General features: G+C 62.7%; 1 non-coding gene across 1 annotated transcript; it reads left to right on the top strand.

Moving 5' to 3' along the window:
* Positions 1–5,574: 5,574 nt before the first annotated feature.
* Positions 5,575–5,693, top strand: LOC142006159 (5S ribosomal RNA). The gene has a single exon (XR_012643271.1). It is a non-coding gene; the product is annotated as a 5S ribosomal RNA (ribosomal RNA).
* The last annotated feature ends 1,807 nt before the right edge of the window (positions 5,694–7,500 follow it).

Raw genomic sequence — 7,500 nt, 5'->3', positions numbered from 1 at the left:
ACCAGGTAAACCTCCGCTGAAAGCGGCCACGGTTTACCTGGTGCCCGGGGAGCGAATCGGACACCAGGTCAACCTCAGCTGAAGCGGCCGGGGTTGACCTGCTGTCCCTGCCGGACTTGGAAAATTTTTCTCTCCAGCCTGGGACCGGGGTTGACCTGTTGTCCCTGCCGGACTTAGAAATTTTTTCTCTCCCCGCCTGGGACCGGGGTTGACCTGCTGTCCCTGCCGGACTTGGAGCCCGAGGAGGGAATCGGCCACCAGGTCAACCTCCGCTGAAAGCGGCCACGGTTTACCTGGTGCCCGGGGAGCGAATCGGACACCAGGTCAACCTCTGCTAAAGCGACCGAGGTTGACCTGGTGCCCGGGGAGCGAATCTGACACCAGGTCAACCTCTGCTAAAGCGCCAGAGGTTGACCTGGTGCCCGGGGAGCGAATCGGACACCAGGTCAACCTCTGCTAAAGCGGCCGGGGTTGACCTGCTGTCCCTGCCGGACTTAGAAAATTTTTCTCTCCAGCCTGGGACCGGGGTTGACCTGCTGTCCCTGCCGGACTTAGAAAATTTTTCTCTGCCGCCTGGGACCGGGGTTGACCTGTTCTCCCTGCCGGACTTAGAAAATTTTTCTCTCCAGCCTGGGACCGGGGTTGACCTGTTGTCCCTGCCGGACTTAGAAATTTTTTCTCTGCCGCCTGGGACCGGGGTTGACCTGTTGTCCCTGCCGGACTTAGAAATTTTTTCTCTCCCGCCCGGTACCGGGGTTGACCTGTTGTCCCTGCCGGACTTAGAAATTTTTTCTCTGCCGCCTGGGACCGGGGTTGACCTGTTGTCCCTGCCGGACTTAGAAATTTTTTCTCTGCCGCCTGGGACCGGGGTTGACCTGTTGTCCCTGCCGGACTTAGAAATTTTTTCTCTCCAGCCTGGGACCGGGGTTGACCTGTTGTCCCTGCCGGACTTAGAAAATTTTTCTCTCCAGCCCGGGACCGGGGTTGACCTGTTGTCCCTGCCGGACTTAGAAATTTTTTCTCTCCCGCCTGGGACCGGGGTTGACCTGTTGTCCCTGCCGGACTTAGAAATTTTTTCTCTCCAGCCTGGGACCGGGGTTGACCTGTTGTCCCTGCCGGACTTAGAAATTTTTTCTCTGCCGCCTGGGACCGGGGTTGACCTGTTGTCCCTGCCGGACTTAGAAAATTTTTCTCTGCCGCCTGGGACCGGGGTTGACCTGTTGTCCCTGCCGGACTTAGAAAATTTTTCTCTCCCGCCTGGGACCGGGGTTGACCTGTTGTCCCTGCCGGACTTAGAAAATTTTTCTCTCCCGCCTGGGACCGGGGTTGACCTGTTGTCCCTGCCGGACTTAGAAATTTTTTCTCTGCCGCCTGGGACCGGGGTTGACCTGTTGTCCCTGCCGGACTTAGAAATTTTTTCTCTGCCGCCTGGGACCGGGGTTGACCTGTTGTCCCTGCCGGACTTAGAAATTTTTTCTCTGCCGCCTGGGACCGGGGTTGACCTGTTGTCCCTGCCGGACTTAGAAATTTTTTCTCTCCAGCCTGGGACCGGGGTTGACCTGTTGTCCCTGCCGGACTTAGAAATTTTTTCTCTCCCGCCCGGTACCGGGGTTGACCTGTTGTCCCTGCCGGACTTAGAAATTTTTTCTCTGCCGCCTGGGACCGGGGTTGACCTGTTGTCCCTGCCGGACTTAGAAAATTTTTCTCTCCCGCCTGGGACCGGGGTTGACCTGTTGTCCCTGCCGGACTTAGAAATTTTTTCTCTGCCGCCTGGGACCGGGGTTGACCTGTTGTCCCTGCCGGACTTAGAAAATTTTTCTCTCCCGCCTGGGACCGGGGTTGACCTGTTGTCCCTGCCGGACTTAGAAATTTTTTCTCTGCCGCCTGGGACCGGGGTTGACCTGTTGTCCCTGCCGGACTTAGAAATTTTTTCTCTCCAGCCTGGGACCGGGGTTGACCTGTTGTCCCTGCCGGACTTAGAAATTTTTTCTCTCCCGCCCGGTACCGGGGTTGACCTGTTGTCCCTGCCGGACTTAGAAATTTTTTCTCTGCCGCCTGGGACCGGGGTTGACCTGTTGTCCCTGCCGGACTTAGAAAATTTTTCTCTCCCGCTCGGAACCGGGGTTGACCTGTTGTCCCTGCCGGACTTAGAAAATTTTTCTCTCCCGCCTGGGACCGGGGTTGACCTGTTGTCCCTGCCGGACTTGGAGCCCGAGGAGGGGATCGGCCACCAGGTAAACCTCCGCTGAAAGCGGCCACGGTTTACCTGGTGCCCGGGGAGCGAATCGGACACCAGGTCAACCTCAGCTGAAGCGGCCGGGGTTGACCTGCTGTCCCTGCCGGACTTGGAAAATTTTTCTCTCCAGCCTGGGACCGGGGTTGACCTGTTGTCCCTGCCGGACTTAGAAATTTTTTCTCTCCCCGCCTGGGACCGGGGTTGACCTGTTGTCCCTGCCGGACTTAGAAATTTTTTCTCTCCCCGCCTGGGACCGGGGTTGACCTGTTGTCCCTGCCGGACTTGGAGCCCCAGGAGGGGATCGGCCACCAGGTCAACCTCCGCTGAAAGCGGCCACGGTTTACCTGGTGCCCGGGGAGCGAATCGGACACCAGGTCAACCTCTGCTAAAGCGACCGAGGTTGACCTGGTGCCCGGGGAGCGAATCTGACACCAGGTCAACCTCTGCTAAAGCGCCAGAGGTTGACCTGGTGCCCGGGGAGCGAATCGGACACCAGGTCAACCTCTGCTAAAGCGGCCGGGGTTGACCTGCTGTCCCTGCCGGACTTAGAAAATTTTTCTCTCCAGCCTGGGACCGGGGTTGACCTGTTGTCCCTGCCGGACTTAGAAATTTTTTCTCTCCCGCCTGGGACCGGGGTTGACCTGTTGTCCCTGCCGGACTTAGAAAATTTTTCTCTGCCGCCTGGGACCGGGGTTGACCTGTTGTCCCTGCCGGACTTAGAAAATTTTTCTCTCCCGCTCGGAACCGGGGTTGACCTGTTGTCCCTGCCGGACTTAGAAAATTTTTCTCTCCCGCCTGGGACCGGGGTTGACCTGTTGTCCCTGCCGGACTTGGAGCCCCAGGAGGGGATCGGCCACCAGGTCAACCTCCGCTGAAAGCGGCCACGGTTTACCTGGTGCCCGGGGAGCGAATCGGACACCAGGTCAACCTCAGCTGAAGCGGCCGGGGTTGACCTGCTGTCCCTGCCGGACTTGGAGCCCGAGGAGGGGATCGGCCACCAGGTCAACCTCCGCTGAAAGCGGCCACGGTTTACCTGGTGCCCGGGGAGCGAATCGGACACCAGGTCAACCTCTGCTAAAGCGGCCGGGGTTGACCTGCTGTCCGTGCCGGACTTGGAGCCCGAGGAGGGGATCGGCCACCAGGTCAACCTCCGCTGAAAGCGGCCACGGTTTACCTGGTGCCCGGGGACCGAATCGGACACCAGGTCAACCTCCGCTGAAGCGGCCGGGGTTGACCTGCTGTCCCTGCCGGACTTTGAAAATTTTTCTCTCCCCGCCCGGAACCGGGGTTGACCTGTTGTCCCTGCCGGACTTGGAAAATTTTTCTCTCCCGCTCGGAACCGGGGTTGACCTGTTGTCCCTGAAGGACTTAGAAATTTTTTCTCTCCCCGCCTGGGACCGGGGTTGACCTGCTGTCCCTGCCGGACTTGGAGCCCCAGGAGGGGATCGGCCACCAGGTCAACCTCCGCTGAAAGCGGCCACGGTTTACCTGGTGCCCGGGGACCGAATCGGACACCAGGTCAACCTCTGCTAAAGCGCCCGAGGTTGACCTGGTGCCCGGGGAGCGAATCGGACACCAGGTCAACCTCTGCTACGGCGGCCGGGGTTGACCTGCTGTCCCTGCCGGACTTAGAAAATTTTTCTCTCCCCGCCCGGAACCGGGGTTGACCTGTTGTCCCTGCCGGACTTGGAGCCCGAGGAGGGGATCGGCCACCAGGTCAACCTCCGCTGAAAGCGGCCACGGTTTACCTGGTGCCCGGGGAGCGAATCGGACACCAGGTCAACCTCTGCTAAAGCGGCCGGGGTTGACCTGCTGTCCCTGCCGGACTTGGAGCCCGAGGAGGGGATCGGCCACCAGGTCAACCTCCGCTGAAAGCGGCCACGGTTTACCTGGTGCCCGGGGAGCGAATCGGACACCAGGTCAACCTCTGCTAAAGCGGCCGGGGTTCACCTGCTGTCCCTGCCGGACTTGGAGCCCGAGGAGGGGATCGGCCACCAGGTCAACCTCCGCTGAAAGCGGCCACGGTTTACCTGGTGCCCGGGGAGCGAATCGGACACCAGGTCAACCTCTGCTAAGGCGCCCGAGGTTGACCTGGTGCCCGGGGAGCGAATCGGACACCAGGTCAACCTCTGCTACGGCGGCCGGGGTTGACCTGCTGTCCCTGCCGGACTTAGAAAATTTTTCTCTCCCCGCCCGGAACCGGGGTTGACCTGTTGTCCCTGCCGGACTTGGAGCCCGAGGAGGGGATCGGCCACCAGGTCAACCTCCGCTGAAAGCGGCCACGGTTTACCTGGTGCCCGGGGAGCGAATCGGACACCAGGTCAACCTCTGCTAAAGCGGCCGGGGTTGACCTGCTGTCCCTGCCGGACTTGGAGCCCGAGGAGGGGATCGGCCACCAGGTCAACCTCCGCTGAAAGCGGCCACGGTTTACCTGGTGCCCGGGGAGCGAATCGGACACCAGGTCAACCTCTGCTAAAGCGGCCGGGGTTCACCTGCTGTCCCTGCCGGACTTGGAGCCCGAGGAGGGGATCGGCCACCAGGTCAACCTCCGCTGAAAGCGGCCACGGTTTACCTGGTGCCCGGGGAGCGAATCGGACACCAGGTCAACCTCTGCTAAAGCGGCCGGGGTTGACCTGCTGTCCCTGCCGGACTTGGAGCCCGAGGAGGGGATCGGCCACCAGGTCAACCTCCGCTGAAAGCGGCCACGGTTTACCTGGTGCCCGGGGAGCGAATCGGACACCAGGTCAACCTCTGCTAAAGCGGCCGGGGTTCACCTGCTGTCCCTGCCGGACTTGGAGCCCGAGGAGGGGATCGGCCACCAGGTCAACCTCCGCTGAAAGCGGCCACGGTTTACCTGGTGCCCGGGGAGCGAATCGGACACCAGGTCAACCTCTGCTAAGGCGCCCGAGGTTGACCTGGTGCCCGGGGAGCGAATCGGACACCAGGTCAACCTCCGCTAAAGCGCCCGAGGTTGACCTGGTGCCCGGGGAGCGAATCGGACACCAGGTCAACCTCTGCTACGGCGGCCGGGGTTGACCTGCTGTCCCTGCCGGACTTGGAAAATTTCTCTCCCCGCCTCGGACCGGGGTTGACCTGCTGTCCCTACCGGACTTAGAACATTTTTCTCTCCCCGCCCCGGCCCGGGGGTTAACCTCGGGGCGCACAGCTTCCCGGGTCTGACGTGCACGTCCTGTCACCTCCCGGGCCCGGCGTCCTCGTCCTCCCTTCCCCTTGGGCCGGCTCGGAGGAAGTTTTCCCTCGGCCCGGCCTCCGGGTTAATTGTTTGGGCCCGGCTGACTGAGGCCAGGCTGCTGACGCTAAAGCCCGGGGAGGCGGGGGCCTACGGCCATACCGGACCGAATGCCCCCGATCTCGTCCGATCTCGGAAGGTAAACCGTCCCGGGCCTGGCTAGTACCTGGATGGGTGACCGCCTGGGAATCCCAGGTGCCGTAGGCAGCTTTTGGCCCCAGCGGGGGTAGAGCGGGGCGTGTGTCTGCCGTGCGGGAGCAGGGAAGCCGTGAGGCCAAGGCGGCGCGACGGTCCTGGGGGGCGCTGAGGCCTTTCCCTCTGCCTGCCTGCGTGTCGGGGGCGGGGGGGCGGGCGAGGAAGCTAAGGCCCTCACCCGGTGCGGTGCGATGGCTTGGGTCGGGTCGGGGAGAGGGAAGAAAGCGTGTGTGGAGCGTTGGTGGGGCAGGTGTGTGTGTGGGAGTGCTGGGTTGGGCAGGCCGTTGAGGCGGTGGCGGTGGTGGTGTTTTTGGTGGGAGTGAGTTGGGGTCAGGTGGGTGTGGGGTCCCCCCCGGGGGGTGGATGGTCTGAGGGTTAAGGCTTGGAACGTGCGTCTTGGGGGACCGTGGGTGGAGGTTGTTGAGAGCGGGGAAGGCCCTGGGTCCCGGTTGTGGACTATTAAGCCCGGTGGAGGGGGACCGTGGGTGGAGGTTGTTGAGAGCGGGGAAGGCCCTGGGTCTCGGTTGTGGACTATTAAGCCCGGTGGAGGGGGACCGTGGGTGGAGGTTGTTGAGAGCGGGGAAGGCCCTGGGTCCCGGTTGTGGACTATTAAGCCCGGTGGAGGGGGACCGTGGGTGGAGGTTGTTGAGAGCGGGGAAGGCCCTGGGTCCCGGTTGTGGACTATTAAGCCCGGTGGAGGGGGACCGTGGGTGGAGGTTGTTGAGAGCGGGGAAGGCCCTGGGTCTCGGTTGTGGACTATTAAGCCCGGTGGAGGTGTTGCGTACGGTGGATGTAAGGGGGAGGGCGTATGAAGTGACCGAGGAGTGGGCAAGGAAACGGGGGGAAAAATTTGGAGGCGAAGGCGGCCGAAAAAGGGTGCGGTTGACCTGGTGCCCGGGGAGCGAATGGGCCACCAGGTCAACCCCCGCTGAAAGCAGCGGAGGTTGACCTGGTGCCCGGGGAGCGAATGGGCCACCAGGTCAACCCCCGCTGAAAGCAGCGGAGGTTGACCTGGTGCCCGGGGAGGGAATCGGCCACCAGGTCAACCCCCGCTGAAAGCAGCGGAGGTTGACCTGGTGCCCGGGGAGCGAATCGGCCACCAGGTCAACCCCCGCTGAAAGCAGCGGAGGTTGACCTGGTGCCCGGGGAGGGAATCGGCCACCAGGTCAACCCCCGCTGAAAGCAGCGGAGGTTGACCTGGTGCCCGGAGAGGGAATCGGCCACCAGGTCAACCCCCGCTGAAAGCAGCGGAGGTTGACCTGGTGCCCGGGGAGCGAATGGGCCACCAGGTCAACCCCCGCTGAAAGCAGCGGAGGTTGACCTGGTGCCCGGGGAGCGAATCGGCCACCAGGTCAACCCCCGCTGAAAGCAGCGGAGGTTGACCTGGTGCCCGGGGAGGGAATCGGCCACCAGGTCAACCCCCGCTGAAAGCAGCGGAGGTTGACCTGGTGCCCGGGGAGGGAATCGGCCACCAGGTCAACCCCCGCTGAAAGCAGCGGAGGTTGACCTGGTGCCCGGGGAGGGAATCGGCCACCAGGTCAACCCCCGCTGAAAGCAGCGGAGGTTGACCTGGTGCCCGGGGAGCGAATCGGCCACCAGGTCAACCCCCGCTGAAAGCAGCGGAGGTTGACCTGGTGCCCGGGGAGGGAATCGGCCACCAGGTCAACCCCCGCTGAAAGCAGCGGAGGTTGACCTGGTGCCCGGGGAGGGAATCGGCCACCAGGTCAACCCCCGCTGAAAGCAGCGGCGGTTGACCTGGTGCCCGGGGAGGGAATCGGCCACCAGGTCAACAGGTCAACCCGGTTCCCGGGGGGGAGAG

The sequence above is a fragment of the Carettochelys insculpta genome, unplaced genomic scaffold (genome assembly GCF_033958435.1).
Source record: "Carettochelys insculpta isolate YL-2023 unplaced genomic scaffold, ASM3395843v1 scaffold_0042, whole genome shotgun sequence".
Classification (NCBI taxonomy): domain Eukaryota; kingdom Metazoa; phylum Chordata; order Testudines; family Carettochelyidae; genus Carettochelys; species Carettochelys insculpta.
This window is presented reverse-complemented; position numbering and strand designations above follow the sequence as displayed.